Source organism: Nansenia antarctica (assembly GCF_963989245.1).
Source record: "Nansenia antarctica genome assembly, chromosome: 11".
Taxonomy (NCBI): domain Eukaryota; kingdom Metazoa; phylum Chordata; class Actinopteri; order Argentiniformes; family Microstomatidae; genus Nansenia; species Nansenia antarctica.
In genome coordinates this window covers 32,000,664-32,018,044 of record NC_137681.1, presented here as the reverse complement: position 1 = coordinate 32,018,044, position 17,381 = coordinate 32,000,664, and positions in this window count along the sequence as shown.

Below are 17,381 nucleotides of genomic sequence, written 5' to 3'. Positions count from 1 at the left end.
GGCCTGTTCTTAGAGTGGACTGTTTTTTGCATTCGTTCTCAAGTTATATCAAACTATCAAAGTGTTGTTTTCTGCCTTTCACGAGCACATTTTGACTTGTTGTTGAATAATCCTATAATGTAACTCTAAATGACAATCAGAGCAACTTGAATTGCGTGTGTGCAGCCTTTTGCTCAAAAGTGATCAACGTTTCGTTTTCGGAGTCTCTTTTGACAATCTCTTCGAGAGCTGTTTTCAGTCATTAACAGAGCTGTTCTGAAAGTGTCCAAGCGGCCTGTTCTGAGAGTGGACTGTTTTTTGCATTCGTTCTCAAGTTATATCAAACTATCAAAGTGTTGTTTTCTGCCTTTCACGAGCACATTTTGACTTGTTGTTGAATAATCCTATAATGTAACTCTAAATGACAATCAGAGCAACTTGAATTGCGTGTGTGCAGCCTTTTGCTCAAAAGTGATCAACGTTTCGTTTTCGGAGTCTCTTTTGACAATCTCTTCGAGAGCTGTTTTCAGTCATTAACAGAGCTGTTCTGAAAGTGTCCAAGCGGCCTGTTCTTAGAGTGGACTGTTTTTTGCATTCGTTCTCAAGTTATATCAAACTATCAAAGTGTTGTTTTCTGCCTTTCACGAGCACATTTTGACTTGTTGTTGAATAATCCTATAACGTAACTCTAAATGACAATCAGAGCAACTTGAATTGCGTGTGTGCAGCCTTTTGCTCAAAAGTGATCAACGTTTCGTTTTCGGAGTCTCTTTTGACAATCTCTTCGAGAGCTGTTTTCAGTCATTAACAGAGCTGTTCTGAAAGTGTCCAAGCGGCCTGTTCTGAGAGTGGACTGTTTTTTGCATTCGTTCTCAAGTTATATCAAACTATCAAAGTGTTGTTTTCTGCCTTTCACGAGCACATTTTGACTTGTTGTTGAATAATCCTATAATGTAACTCTAAATGACAATCAGAGCAACTTGAATTGCGTGTGTGCAGCCTTTTGCTCAAAAGTGATCAACGTTTCGTTTTCGGAGTCTCTTTTGACAATCTCTTCGAGAGCTGTTTTCAGTCATTAACAGAGCTGTTCTGAAAGTGTCCAAGCGGCCTGTTCTTAGAGTGGACTGTTTTTTGCATTCGTTCTCAAGTTATATCAAACTATCAAAGTGTTGTTTTCTGCCTTTCACGAGCACATTTTGACTTGTTGTTGAATAATCCTATAACGTAACTCTAAATGACAATCAGAGCAACTTGAATTGCGTGTGTGCAGCCTTTTGCTCAAAAGTGATCAACGTTTCGTTTTCAGAGTCTCTTTTGACAATCTCTTCGAGAGCTGTTTTCAGTCATTAACAGAGCTGTTCTGAAAGTGTCCAAGCGGCCTGTTCTGAGAGTGGACTGTTTTTTGCATTCGTTCTCAAGTTATATCAAACTATCAAAGTGTTGTTTTCTGCCTTTCACGAGCACATTTTGACTTGTTGTTGAATAATCCTATAATGTAACTCTAAATGACAATCAGAGCAACTTGAATTGCGTGTGTGCAGCCTTTTGCTCAAAAGTGATCAACGTTTCGTTTTCGGAGTCTCTTTTGACAATCTCTTCGAGAGCTGTTTTCAGTCATTAACAGAGCTGTTCTGAAAGTGTCCAAGCGGCCTGTTCTTAGAGTGGACTGTTTTTTGCATTCGTTCTCAAGTTATATCAAACTATCAAAGTGTTGTTTTCTGCCTTTCACGAGCACATTTTGACTTGTTGTTGAATAATCCTATAATGTTACTCTAAATGACAATCAGAGCAACTTGAATTGCGTGTGTGCAGCCTTTTGCTCAAAAGTAATCAACGTTTCGTTTTCAGAGTCTCTTTTGACAATCTCTTCGAGAGCTGTTTTCAGTCATTAACAGAGCTGTTCTGAAAGTGTCCAAGCGGCCTGTTCTGAGAGTGGACTGTTTTTTGCATTCGTTCTCAAGTTATATCAAACTATCAAAGTGTTGTTTTCTGCCTTTCACGAGCACATTTTGACTTGTTGTTGAATAATCCTATAATGTTACTCTAAATGACAATCAGAGCAACTTGAATTGCGTGTGTGCAGCCTTTTGCTCAAAAGTGATCAACGTTTCGTTTTCGGAGTCTCTTTTGACAATCTCTTCGAGAGCTGTTTTCAGTCATTAACAGAGCTGTTCTGAAAGTGTCCAAGCGGCCTGTTCTGAGAGTGGACTGTTTTTTGCATTCGTTCTCAAGTTATATCAAACTATCAAAGTGTTGTTTTCTGCCTTTCACGAGCACATTTTGACTTGTTGTTGAATAATCCTATAATGTTACTCTAAATGACAATCAGAGCAACTTGAATTGCGTGTGTGCAGCCTTTTGCTCAAAAGTAATCAACGTTTCGTTTTCAGAGTCTCTTTTGACAATCTCTTCGAGAGCTGTTTTCAGTCATTAACAGAGCTGTTCTGAAAGTGTCCAAGCGGCCTGTTCTTAGAGTGGACTGTTTTTTGCATTCGTTCTCAAGTTATATCAAACTATCAAAGTGTTGTTTTCTGCCTTTCACGAGCACATTTTGACTTGTTGAATAATCCTATAATGTAACTCTAAATGACAATCAGAGCAACTTGAATTGCGTGTGTGCAGCCTTTTGCTCAAAAGTGATCAACGTTTCGTTTTCGGAGTCTCTTTTGACAATCTCTTCGAGGGCTGTTTTCAGTCATTAACAGAGCTGTTCTGAAAGTGTCCAAGCGGCCTGTTCTGAGAGTGGACTGTTTTTTGCATTCGTTCTCAAGTTATATCAAACTATCAAAGTGTTGTTTTCTGCCTTTCACGAGCACATTTTGACTTGTTGTTGAATAATCCTATAATGTAACTCTAAATGACAATCAGAGCAACTTGAATTGCGTGTGTGCAGCCTTTTGCTCAAAAGTGATCAACGTTTCGTTTTCGGAGTCTCTTTTGACAATCTCTTCGAGAGCTGTTTTCAGTCATTAACAGAGCTGTTCTGAAAGTGTCCAAGCGGCCTGTTCTGAGAGTGGACTGTTTTTTGCATTCGTTCTCAAGTTATATCAAACTATCAAAGTGTTGTTTTCTGCCTTTCACGAGCACATTTTGACTTGTTGTTGAATAATCCTATAATGTAACTCTAAATGACAATCAGAGCAACTTGAATTGCGTGTGTGCAGCCTTTTGCTCAAAAGTGATCAACGTTTCGTTTTCGGAGTCTCTTTTGACAATCTCTTCGAGAGCTGTTTTCAGTCATTAACAGAGCTGTTCTGAAAGTGTCCAAGCGGCCTGTTCTTAGAGTGGACTGTTTTTTGCATTCGTTCTCAAGTTATATCAAACTATCAAAGTGTTGTTTTCTGCCTTTCACGAGCACATTTTGACTTGTTGTTGAATAATCCTATAACGTAACTCTAAATGACAATCAGAGCAACTTGAATTGCGTGTGTGCAGCCTTTTGCTCAAAAGTGATCAACGTTTCGTTTTCAGAGTCTCTTTTGACAATCTCTTCGAGAGCTGTTTTCAGTCATTAACAGAGCTGTTCTGAAAGTGTCCAAGCGGCCTGTTCTGAGAGTGGACTGTTTTTTGCATTCGTTCTCAAGTTATATCAAACTATCAAAGTGTTGTTTTCTGCCTTTCACGAGCACATTTTGACTTGTTGTTGAATAATCCTATAATGTAACTCTAAATGACAATCAGAGCAACTTGAATTGCGTGTGTGCAGCCTTTTGCTCAAAAGTGATCAACGTTTCGTTTTCGGAGTCTCTTTTGACAATCTCTTCGAGAGCTGTTTTCAGTCATTAACAGAGCTGTTCTGAAAGTGTCCAAGCGGCCTGTTCTGAGAGTGGACTGTTTTTTGCATTCGTTCTCAAGTTATATCAAACTATCAAAGTGTTGTTTTCTGCCTTTCACGAGCACATTTTGACTTGTTGTTGAATAATCCTATAATGTTACTCTAAATGACAATCAGAGCAACTTGAATTGCGTGTGTGCAGCCTTTTGCTCAAAAGTAATCAACGTTTCGTTTTCAGAGTCTCTTTTGACAATCTCTTCGAGAGCTGTTTTCAGTCATTAACAGAGCTGTTCTGAAAGTGTCCAAGCGGCCTGTTCTTAGAGTGGACTGTTTTTTGCATTCGTTCTCAAGTTATATCAAACTATCAAAGTGTTGTTTTCTGCCTTTCACGAGCACATTTTGACTTGTTGTTGAATAATCCTATAATGTAACTCTAAATGACAATCAGAGCAACTTGAATTGCGTGTGTGCAGCCTTTTGCTCAAAAGTGATCAACGTTTCGTTTTCGGAGTCTCTTTTGACAATCTCTTCGAGAGCTGTTTTCAGTCATTAACAGAGCTGTTCTGAAAGTGTCCAAGCGGCCTGTTCTGAGAGTGGACTGTTTTTTGCATTCGTTCTCAAGTTATATCAAACTATCAAAGTGTTGTTTTCTGCCTTTCACGAGCACATTTTGACTTGTTGTTGAATAATCCTATAATGTAACTCTAAATGACAATCAGAGCAACTTGAATTGCGTGTGTGCAGCCTTTTGCTCAAAAGTGATCAACGTTTCGTTTTCGGAGTCTCTTTTGACAATCTCGTCGAGAGCTGTTTTCAGTCATTAACAGAGCTGTTCTGAAAGTGTCCAAGCGGCCTGTTCTTAGAGTGGACTGTTTTTTGCATTCGTTCTCAAGTTATATCAAACTATCAAAGTGTTGTTTTCTGCCTTTCACGAGCACATTTTGACTTGTTGTTGAATAATCCTATAACGTAACTCTAAATGACAATCAGAGCAACTTGAATTGCGTGTGTGCAGCCTTTTGCTCAAAAGTGATCAACGTTTCGTTTTCAGAGTCTCTTTTGACAATCTCTTCGAGAGCTGTTTTCAGTCATTAACAGAGCTGTTCTGAAAGTGTCCAAGCGGCCTGTTCTTAGAGTGGACTGTTTTTTGCATTCGTTCTCAAGTTATATCAAACTATCAAAGTGTTGTTTTCTGCCTTTCACGAGCACATTTTGACATGTTGTTGAATAATCCTATAATGTAACTCTAAATGACAATCAGAGCAACTTGAATTGCGTGTGTGCAGCCTTTTGCTCAAAAGTGATCAACGTTTCGTTTTCGGAGTCTCTTTTGACAATCTCTTCGAGAGCTGTTTTCAGTCATTAACAGAGCTGTTCTGAAAGTGTCCAAGCGGCCTGTTCTGAGAGTGGACTGTTTTTTGCATTCGTTCTCAAGTTATATCAAACTATCAAAGTGTTGTTTTCTGCCTTTCACGAGCACATTTTGACTTGTTGTTGAATAATCCTATAATGTAACTCTAAATGACAATCAGAGCAACTTGAATTGCGTGTGTGCAGCCTTTTGCTCAAAAGTGATCAACGTTTCGTTTTCGGAGTCTCTTTTGACAATCTCTTCGAGAGCTGTTTTCAGTCATTAACAGAGCTGTTCTGAAAGTGTCCAAGCGGCCTGTTCTTAGAGTGGACTGTTTTTTGCATTCGTTCTCAAGTTATATCAAACTATCAAAGTGTTGTTTTCTGCCTTTCACGAGCACATTTTGACTTGTTGTTGAATAATCCTATAACGTAACTCTAAATGACAATCAGAGCAACTTGAATTGCGTGTGTGCAGCCTTTTGCTCAAAAGTGATCAACGTTTCGTTTTCAGAGTCTCTTTTGACAATCTCTTCGAGAGCTGTTTTCAGTCATTAACAGAGCTGTTCTGAAAGTGTCCAAGCGGCCTGTTCTTAGAGTGGACTGTTTTTTGCATTCGTTCTCAAGTTATATCAAACTATCAAAGTGTTGTTTTCTGCCTTTCACGAGCACATTTTGACTTGTTGTTGAATAATCCTATAATGTAACTCTAAATGACAATCAGAGCAACTTGAATTGCGTGTGTGCAGCCTTTTGCTCAAAAGTGATCAACGTTTCGTTTTCGGAGTCTCTTTTGACAATCTCTTCGAGAGCTGTTTTCAGTCATTAACAGAGCTGTTCTGAAAGTGTCCAAGCGGCCTGTTCTGAGAGTGGACTGTTTTTTGCATTCGTTCTCAAGTTATATCAAACTATCAAAGTGTTGTTTTCTGCCTTTCACGAGCACATTTTGACTTGTTGTTGAATAATCCTATAATGTTACTCTAAATGACAATCAGAGCAACTTGAATTGCGTGTGTGCAGCCTTTTGCTCAAAAGTAATCAACGTTTCGTTTTCAGAGTCTCTTGACAATCTCTTCGAGAGCTGTTTTCAGTCATTAACAGAGCTGTTCTGAAAGTGTCCAAGCGGCCTGTTCTTAGAGTGGACTGTTTTTTGCATTCGTTCTCAAGTTATATCAAACTATCAAAGTGTTGTTTTCTGCCTTTCACGAGCACATTTTGACTTGTTGTTGAATAATCCTATAATGTAACTCTAAATGACAATCAGAGCAACTTGAATTGCGTGTGTGCAGCCTTTTGCTCAAAAGTGATCAACGTTTCGTTTTCGGAGTCTCTTTTGACAATCTCTTCGAGAGCTGTTTTCAGTCATTAACAGAGCTGTTCTGAAAGTGTCCAAGCGGCCTGTTCTGAGAGTGGACTGTTTTTTGCATTCGTTCTCAAGTTATATCAAACTATCAAAGTGTTGTTTTCTGCCTTTCACGAGCACATTTTGACTTGTTGTTGAATAATCCTATAATGTAACTCTAAATGACAATCAGAGCAACTTGAATTGCGTGTGTGCAGCCTTTTGCTCAAAAGTGATCAACGTTTCGTTTTCGGAGTCTCTTTTGACAATCTCTTCGAGAGCTGTTTTCAGTCATTAACAGAGCTGTTCTGAAAGTGTCCAAGCGGCCTGTTCTGAGAGTGGACTGTTTTTTGCATTCGTTCTCAAGTTATATCAAACTATCAAAGTGTTGTTTTCTGCCTTTCACGAGCACATTTTGACTTGTTGTTGAATAATCCTATAATGTAACTCTAAATGACAATCAGAGCAACTTGAATTGCGTGTGTGCAGCCTTTTGCTCAAAAGTGATCAACGTTTCGTTTTCGGAGTCTCTTTTGACAATCTCTTCGAGAGCTGTTTTCAGTCATTAACAGAGCTGTTCTGAAAGTGTCCAAGCGGCCTGTTCTGAGAGTGGACTGTTTTTTGCATTCGTTCTCAAGTTATATCAAACTATCAAAGTGTTGTTTTCTGCCTTTCACGAGCACATTTTGACTTGTTGTTGAATAATCCTATAATGTTACTCTAAATGACAATCAGAGCAACTTGAATTGCGTGTGTGCAGCCTTTTGCTCAAAAGTAATCAACGTTTCGTTTTCAGAGTCTCTTTTGACAATCTCTTCGAGAGCTGTTTTCAGTCATTAACAGAGCTGTTCTGAAAGTGTCCAAGCGGCCTGTTCTTAGAGTGGACTGTTTTTTGCATTCGTTCTCAAGTTATATCAAACTATCAAAGTGTTGTTTTCTGCCTTTCACGAGCACATTTTGACTTGTTGTTGAATAATCCTATAATGTAACTCTAAATGACAATCAGAGCAACTTGAATTGCGTGTGTGCAGCCTTTTGCTCAAAAGTGATCAACGTTTCGTTTTCGGAGTCTCTTTTGACAATCTCTTCGAGAGCTGTTTTCAGTCATTAACAGAGCTGTTCTGAAAGTGTCCAAGCGGCCTGTTCTGAGAGTGGACTGTTTTTTGCATTCGTTCTCAAGTTATATCAAACTATCAAAGTGTTGTTTTCTGCCTTTCACGAGCACATTTTGACTTGTTGTTGAATAATCCTATAATGTAACTCTAAATGACAATCAGAGCAACTTGAATTGCGTGTGTGCAGCCTTTTGCTCAAAAGTGATCAACGTTTCGTTTTCGGAGTCTCTTTTGACAATCTCTTCGAGAGCTGTTTTCAGTCATTAACAGAGCTGTTCTGAAAGTGTCCAAGCGGCCTGTTCTTAGAGTGGACTGTTTTTTGCATTCGTTCTCAAGTTATATCAAACTATCAAAGTGTTGTTTTCTGCCTTTCACGAGCACATTTTGACTTGTTGTTGAATAATCCTATAACGTAACTCTAAATGACAATCAGAGCAACTTGAATTGCGTGTGTGCAGCCTTTTGCTCAAAAGTGATCAACGTTTCGTTTTCAGAGTCTCTTTTGACAATCTCTTCGAGAGCTGTTTTCAGTCATTAACAGAGCTGTTCTGAAAGTGTCCAAGCGGCCTGTTCTTAGAGTGGACTGTTTTTTGCATTCGTTCTCAAGTTATATCAAACTATCAAAGTGTTGTTTTCTGCCTTTCACGAGCACATTTTGACTTGTTGTTGAATAATCCTATAATGTAACTCTAAATGACAATCAGAGCAACTTGAATTGCGTGTGTGCAGCCTTTTGCTCAAAAGTGATCAACGTTTCGTTTTCGGAGTCTCTTTTGACAATCTCTTCGAGAGCTGTTTTCAGTCATTAACAGAGCTGTTCTGAAAGTGTCCAAGCGGCCTGTTCTGAGAGTGGACTGTTTTTTGCATTCGTTCTCAAGTTATATCAAACTATCAAAGTGTTGTTTTCTGCCTTTCACGAGCACATTTTGACTTGTTGTTGAATAATCCTATAATGTTACTCTAAATGACAATCAGAGCAACTTGAATTGCGTGTGTGCAGCCTTTTGCTCAAAAGTAATCAACGTTTCGTTTTCAGAGTCTCTTGACAATCTCTTCGAGAGCTGTTTTCAGTCATTAACAGAGCTGTTCTGAAAGTGTCCAAGCGGCCTGTTCTTAGAGTGGACTGTTTTTTGCATTCGTTCTCAAGTTATATCAAACTATCAAAGTGTTGTTTTCTGCCTTTCACGAGCACATTTTGACTTGTTGTTGAATAATCCTATAATGTAACTCTAAATGACAATCAGAGCAACTTGAATTGCGTGTGTGCAGCCTTTTGCTCAAAAGTGATCAACGTTTCGTTTTCGGAGTCTCTTTTGACAATCTCTTCGAGAGCTGTTTTCAGTCATTAACAGAGCTGTTCTGAAAGTGTCCAAGCGGCCTGTTCTGAGAGTGGACTGTTTTTTGCATTCGTTCTCAAGTTATATCAAACTATCAAAGTGTTGTTTTCTGCCTTTCACGAGCACATTTTGACTTGTTGTTGAATAATCCTATAATGTAACTCTAAATGACAATCAGAGCAACTTGAATTGCGTGTGTGCAGCCTTTTGCTCAAAAGTGATCAACGTTTCGTTTTCGGAGTCTCTTTTGACAATCTCTTCGAGAGCTGTTTTCAGTCATTAACAGAGCTGTTCTGAAAGTGTCCAAGCGGCCTGTTCTTAGAGTGGACTGTTTTTTGCATTCGTTCTCAAGTTATATCAAACTATCAAAGTGTTGTTTTCTGCCTTTCACGAGCACATTTTGACTTGTTGTTGAATAATCCTATAATGTAACTCTAAATGACAATCAGAGCAACTTGAATTGCGTGTGTGCAGCCTTTTGCTCAAAAGTGATCAACGTTTCGTTTTCGGAGTCTCTTTTGACAATCTCTTCGAGAGCTGTTTTCAGTCATTAACAGAGCTGTTCTGAAAGTGTCCAAGCGGCCTGTTCTGAGAGTGGACTGTTTTTTGCATTCGTTCTCAAGTTATATCAAACTATCAAAGTGTTGTTTTCTGCCTTTCACGAGCACATTTTGACTTGTTGTTGAATAATCCTATAATGTAACTCTAAATGACAATCAGAGCAACTTGAATTGCGTGTGTGCAGCCTTTTGCTCAAAAGTGATCAACGTTTCGTTTTCGGAGTCTCTTTTGACAATCTCTTCGAGAGCTGTTTTCAGTCATTAACAGAGCTGTTCTGAAAGTGTCCAAGCGGCCTGTTCTGAGAGTGGACTGTTTTTTGCATTCGTTCTCAAGTTATATCAAACTATCAAAGTGTTGTTTTCTGCCTTTCACGAGCACATTTTGACTTGTTGTTGAATAATCCTATAATGTTACTCTAAATGACAATCAGAGCAACTTGAATTGCGTGTGTGCAGCCTTTTGCTCAAAAGTAATCAACGTTTCGTTTTCAGAGTCTCTTTTGACAATCTCTTCGAGAGCTGTTTTCAGTCATTAACAGAGCTGTTCTGAAAGTGTCCAAGCGGCCTGTTCTTAGAGTGGACTGTTTTTTGCATTCGTTCTCAAGTTATATCAAACTATCAAAGTGTTGTTTTCTGCCTTTCACGAGCACATTTTGACTTGTTGTTGAATAATCCTATAATGTAACTCTAAATGACAATCAGAGCAACTTGAATTGCGTGTGTGCAGCCTTTTGCTCAAAAGTGATCAACGTTTCGTTTTCGGAGTCTCTTTTGACAATCTCTTCGAGAGCTGTTTTCAGTCATTAACAGAGCTGTTCTGAAAGTGTCCAAGCGGCCTGTTCTGAGAGTGGACTGTTTTTTGCATTCGTTCTCAAGTTATATCAAACTATCAAAGTGTTGTTTTCTGCCTTTCACGAGCACATTTTGACTTGTTGTTGAATAATCCTATAATGTAACTCTAAATGACAATCAGAGCAACTTGAATTGCGTGTGTGCAGCCTTTTGCTCAAAAGTGATCAACGTTTCGTTTTCGGAGTCTCTTTTGACAATCTCTTCGAGAGCTGTTTTCAGTCATTAACAGAGCTGTTCTGAAAGTGTCCAAGCGGCCTGTTCTTAGAGTGGACTGTTTTTTGCATTCGTTCTCAAGTTATATCAAACTATCAAAGTGTTGTTTTCTGCCTTTCACGAGCACATTTTGACTTGTTGTTGAATAATCCTATAACGTAACTCTAAATGACAATCAGAGCAACTTGAATTGCGTGTGTGCAGCCTTTTGCTCAAAAGTGATCAACGTTTCGTTTTCAGAGTCTCTTTTGACAATCTCTTCGAGAGCTGTTTTCAGTCATTAACAGAGCTGTTCTGAAAGTGTCCAAGCGGCCTGTTCTTAGAGTGGACTGTTTTTTGCATTCGTTCTCAAGTTATATCAAACTATCAAAGTGTTGTTTTCTGCCTTTCACGAGCACATTTTGACTTGTTGTTGAATAATCCTATAATGTAACTCTAAATGACAATCAGAGCAACTTGAATTGCGTGTGTGCAGCCTTTTGCTCAAAAGTGATCAACGTTTCGTTTTCGGAGTCTCTTTTGACAATCTCTTCGAGAGCTGTTTTCAGTCATTAACAGAGCTGTTCTGAAAGTGTCCAAGCGGCCTGTTCTGAGAGTGGACTGTTTTTTGCATTCGTTCTCAAGTTATATCAAACTATCAAAGTGTTGTTTTCTGCCTTTCACGAGCACATTTTGACTTGTTGTTGAATAATCCTATAATGTTACTCTAAATGACAATCAGAGCAACTTGAATTGCGTGTGTGCAGCCTTTTGCTCAAAAGTAATCAACGTTTCGTTTTCAGAGTCTCTTTTGACAATCTCTTCGAGAGCTGTTTTCAGTCATTAACAGAGCTGTTCTGAAAGTGTCCAAGCGGCCTGTTCTTAGAGTGGACTGTTTTTTGCATTCGTTCTCAAGTTATATCAAACTATCAAAGTGTTGTTTTCTGCCTTTCACGAGCACATTTTGACTTGTTGTTGAATAATCCTATAATGTAACTCTAAATGACAATCAGAGCAACTTGAATTGCGTGTGTGCAGCCTTTTGCTCAAAAGTGATCAACGTTTCGTTTTCGGAGTCTCTTTTGACAATCTCTTCGAGAGCTGTTTTCAGTCATTAACAGAGCTGTTCTGAAAGTGTCCAAGCGGCCTGTTCTGAGAGTGGACTGTTTTTTGCATTCGTTCTCAAGTTATATCAAACTATCAAAGTGTTGTTTTCTGCCTTTCACGAGCACATTTTGACTTGTTGTTGAATAATCCTATAATGTAACTCTAAATGACAATCAGAGCAACTTGAATTGCGTGTGTGCAGCCTTTTGCTCAAAAGTGATCAACGTTTCGTTTTCGGAGTCTCTTTTGACAATCTCTTCGAGAGCTGTTTTCAGTCATTAACAGAGCTGTTCTGAAAGTGTCCAAGCGGCCTGTTCTGAGAGTGGACTGTTTTTTGCATTCGTTCTCAAGTTATATCAAACTATCAAAGTGTTGTTTTCTGCCTTTCACGAGCACATTTTGACTTGTTGTTGAATAATCCTATAATGTAACTCTAAATGACAATCAGAGCAACTTGAATTGCGTGTGTGCAGCCTTTTGCTCAAAAGTGATCAACGTTTCGTTTTCGGAGTCTCTTTTGACAATCTCTTCGAGAGCTGTTTTCAGTCATTAACAGAGCTGTTCTGAAAGTGTCCAAGCGGCCTGTTCTTAGAGTGGACTGTTTTTTGCATTCGTTCTCAAGTTATATCAAACTATCAAAGTGTTGTTTTCTGCCTTTCACGAGCACATTTTGACTTGTTGTTGAATAATCCTATAACGTAACTCTAAATGACAATCAGAGCAACTTGAATTGCGTGTGTGCAGCCTTTTGCTCAAAAGTGATCAACGTTTCGTTTTCAGAGTCTCTTTTGACAATCTCTTCGAGAGCTGTTTTCAGTCATTAACAGAGCTGTTCTGAAAGTGTCCAAGCGGCCTGTTCTGAGAGTGGACTGTTTTTTGCATTCGTTCTCAAGTTATATCAAACTATCAAAGTGTTGTTTTCTGCCTTTCACGAGCACATTTTGACTTGTTGTTGAATAATCCTATAATGTAACTCTAAATGACAATCAGAGCAACTTGAATTGCGTGTGTGCAGCCTTTTGCTCAAAAGTGATCAACGTTTCGTTTTCGGAGTCTCTTTTGACAATCTCTTCGAGAGCTGTTTTCAGTCATTAACAGAGCTGTTCTGAAAGTGTCCAAGCGGCCTGTTCTTAGAGTGGACTGTTTTTTGCATTCGTTCTCAAGTTATATCAAACTATCAAAGTGTTGTTTTCTGCCTTTCACGAGCACATTTTGACTTGTTGTTGAATAATCCTATAATGTTACTCTAAATGACAATCAGAGCAACTTGAATTGCGTGTGTGCAGCCTTTTGCTCAAAAGTAATCAACGTTTCGTTTTCAGAGTCTCTTTTGACAATCTCTTCGAGAGCTGTTTTCAGTCATTAACAGAGCTGTTCTGAAAGTGTCCAAGCGGCCTGTTCTGAGAGTGGACTGTTTTTTGCATTCGTTCTCAAGTTATATCAAACTATCAAAGTGTTGTTTTCTGCCTTTCACGAGCACATTTTGACTTGTTGTTGAATAATCCTATAATGTTACTCTAAATGACAATCAGAGCAACTTGAATTGCGTGTGTGCAGCCTTTTGCTCAAAAGTGATCAACGTTTCGTTTTCGGAGTCTCTTTTGACAATCTCTTCGAGAGCTGTTTTCAGTCATTAACAGAGCTGTTCTGAAAGTGTCCAAGCGGCCTGTTCTGAGAGTGGACTGTTTTTTGCATTCGTTCTCAAGTTATATCAAACTATCAAAGTGTTGTTTTCTGCCTTTCACGAGCACATTTTGACTTGTTGTTGAATAATCCTATAATGTTACTCTAAATGACAATCAGAGCAACTTGAATTGCGTGTGTGCAGCCTTTTGCTCAAAAGTAATCAACGTTTCGTTTTCAGAGTCTCTTTTGACAATCTCTTCGAGAGCTGTTTTCAGTCATTAACAGAGCTGTTCTGAAAGTGTCCAAGCGGCCTGTTCTTAGAGTGGACTGTTTTTTGCATTCGTTCTCAAGTTATATCAAACTATCAAAGTGTTGTTTTCTGCCTTTCACGAGCACATTTTGACTTGTTGAATAATCCTATAATGTAACTCTAAATGACAATCAGAGCAACTTGAATTGCGTGTGTGCAGCCTTTTGCTCAAAAGTGATCAACGTTTCGTTTTCGGAGTCTCTTTTGACAATCTCTTCGAGAGCTGTTTTCAGTCATTAACAGAGCTGTTCTGAAAGTGTCCAAGCGGCCTGTTCTGAGAGTGGACTGTTTTTTGCATTCGTTCTCAAGTTATATCAAACTATCAAAGTGTTGTTTTCTGCCTTTCACGAGCACATTTTGACTTGTTGTTGAATAATCCTATAATGTAACTCTAAATGACAATCAGAGCAACTTGAATTGCGTGTGTGCAGCCTTTTGCTCAAAAGTGATCAACGTTTCGTTTTCGGAGTCTCTTTTGACAATCTCTTCGAGAGCTGTTTTCAGTCATTAACAGAGCTGTTCTGAAAGTGTCCAAGCGGCCTGTTCTGAGAGTGGACTGTTTTTTGCATTCGTTCTCAAGTTATATCAAACTATCAAAGTGTTGTTTTCTGCCTTTCACGAGCACATTTTGACTTGTTGTTGAATAATCCTATAATGTAACTCTAAATGACAATCAGAGCAACTTGAATTGCGTGTGTGCAGCCTTTTGCTCAAAAGTGATCAACGTTTCGTTTTCGGAGTCTCTTTTGACAATCTCTTCGAGAGCTGTTTTCAGTCATTAACAGAGCTGTTCTGAAAGTGTCCAAGCGGCCTGTTCTTAGAGTGGACTGTTTTTTGCATTCGTTCTCAAGTTATATCAAACTATCAAAGTGTTGTTTTCTGCCTTTCACGAGCACATTTTGACTTGTTGTTGAATAATCCTATAATGTAACTCTAAATGACAATCAGAGCAACTTGAATTGCGTGTGTGCAGCCTTTTGCTCAAAAGTGATCAACGTTTCGTTTTCAGAGTCTCTTTTGACAATCTCTTCGAGAGCTGTTTTCAGTCATTAACAGAGCTGTTCTGAAAGTGTCCAAGCGGCCTGTTCTGAGAGTGGACTGTTTTTTGCATTCGTTCTCAAGTTCTATCAGTGTTGTTTTCTGCTTTTCTGGAGCACATTTTGACTTGTTGCTGAATGCTCCTATAATGTAACTCTAAATGACAATCAGAGCAACTTGAATTGCGTGTGTGCAGCCTTTTGCTCAAAAGTGATCAACGTTTCGTTTTCGGAGTCTCTTTTGACAATCTATTCGAGAGCTGTTTTCAGTAATTAACAAAGCTGTTCTGAAAGTGTCCAAGCGGCCTATTCTTAGAGTGGACTGTTTTTTGCATTCGTTCTCAAGTTATATCAAACTATCAAAGTGTTGTTTTCTGCCTTTCACGAGCACATTTTGACTTGTTGTTGAATAATCCTATAATGTAACTCTAAATGACAATCAGAGCAACTTGAATTGCGTGTGTGCAGCCTTTTGCTCAAAAGTGATCAACGTTTCGTTTTCAGAGTCTCTTTTGACAATCTCTTCGAGAGCTGTTTTCAGTCATTAACAGAGCTGTTCTGAAAGTGTCCAAGCGGCCTGTTCTTAGAGTGGACTGTTTTTTGCATTCGTTCTCAAGTTATATCAAACTATCAAAGTGTTGTTTTCTGCCTTTCACGAGCACATTTTGACTTGTTGTTGAATAATCCTATAATGTAACTCTAAATGACAATCAGAGCAACTTGAATTGCGTGTGTGCAGCCTTTTGCTCAAAAGTGATCAACGTTTCGTTTTCGGAGTCTCTTTTGACAATCTCTTCGAGAGCTGTTTTCAGTCATTAACAGAGCTGTTCTGAAAGTGTCCAAGCGGCCTGTTCTGAGAGTGGACTGTTTTTTGCATTCGTTCTCAAGTTATATCAAACTATCAAAGTGTTGTTTTCTGCCTTTCACGAGCACATTTTGACTTGTTGTTGAATAATCCTATAATGTAACTCTAAATGACAATCAGAGCAACTTGAATTGCGTGTGTGCAGCCTTTTGCTCAAAAGTGATCAACGTTTCGTTTTCGGAGTCTCTTTTGACAATCTCTTCGAGAGCTGTTTTCAGTCATTAACAGAGCTGTTCTGAAAGTGTCCAAGCGGCCTGTTCTGAGAGTGGACTGTTTTTTGCATTCGTTCTCAAGTTATATCAAACTATCAAAGTGTTGTTTTCTGCCTTTCACGAGCACATTTTGACTTGTTGTTGAATAATCCTATAATGTAACTCTAAATGACAATCAGAGCAACTTGAATTGCGTGTGTGCAGCCTTTTGCTCAAAAGTGATCAACGTTTCGTTTTCGGAGTCTCTTTTGACAATCTCTTCGAGAACTGTTTTCAGTCATTAACAGAGCTGTTCTGAAAGTGTCCAAGCGGCCTGTTCTTAGAGTGGACTGTTTTTTGCATTCGTTCTCAAGTTATATCAAACTATCAAAGTGTTGTTTTCTGCCTTTCACGAGCACATTTTGACTTGTTGTTGAATAATCCTATAATGTTACTCTAAATGACAATCAGAGCAACTTGAATTGCGTGTGTGCAGCCTTTTGCTCAAAAGTAATCAACGTTTCGTTTTCAGAGTCTCTTTTGACAATCTCTTCGAGAGCTGTTTTCAGTCATTAACAGAGCTGTTCTGAAAGTGTCCAAGCGGCCTGTTCTGAGAGTGGACTGTTTTTGCATTCGTTCTCAAGTTCTATCAGTGTTGTTTTCTGCTTTTCTGGAGCACATTTTGACTTGTTGCTGAATGCTCCTATAATGTAACTCTAAATGACAATCAGAGCAACTTGAATTGCGTGTGTGCAGCCTTTTGCTCAAAAGTGATCAACGTTTCGTTTTCGGAGTCTCTTTTGACAATCTCTTCGAGAGCTGTTTTCAGTCATTAACAGAGCTGTTCTGAAAGTGTCCAAGCGGCCTGTTCTTAGAGTGGACTGTTTTTTGCATTCGTTCTCAAGTTATATCAAACTATCAAAGTGTTGTTTTCTGCCTTTCACGAGCACATTTTGACTTGTTGTTGAATAATCCTATAATGTAACTCTAAATGACAATCAGAGCAACTTGAATTGCGTGTGTGCAGCCTTTTGCTCAAAAGTGATCAACGTTTCGTTTTCAGAGTCTCTTTTGACAATCTCTTCGAGAGCTGTTTTCAGTCATTAACAGAGCTGTTCTGAAAGTGTCCAAGCGGCCTGTTCTGAGAGTGGACTGTTTTTTGCATTCGTTCTCAAGTTCTATCAGTGTTGTTTTCTGCTTTTCTGGAGCACATTTTGACTTGTTGCTGAATGCTCCTATAATGTAACTCTAAATGACAATCAGAGCAACTTGAATTGCGTGTGTGCAGCCTTTTGCTCAAAAGTGATCAACGTTTCGTTTTCGGAGTCTCTTTTGACAATCTATTCGAGAGCTGTTTTCAGTAATTAACAAAGCTGTTCTGAAAGTGTCCAAGCGGCCTGTTCTTAGAGTGGACTGTTTTTTGCATTCGTTCTCAAGTTATATCAAACCATCAAAGTGTTGTTTTCTGCCTTTCACGAGCACATTTTGACTTGTTGTTGAATAATCCTATAATGTAACTCTAAATGACAATCAGAGCAACTTGAATTGCGTGTGTGCAGCCTTTTGCTCAAAAGTGATCAACGTTTCGTTTTCAGAGTCTCTTTTGACAATCTCTTCGAGAGCTGTTTTCAGTCATTAACAGAGCTGTTCTGAAAGTGTCCAAGCGGCCTGTTCTTAGAGTGGACTGTTTTTTGCATTCGTTCTCAAGTTATATCAAACTATCAAAGTGTTGTTTTCTGCCTT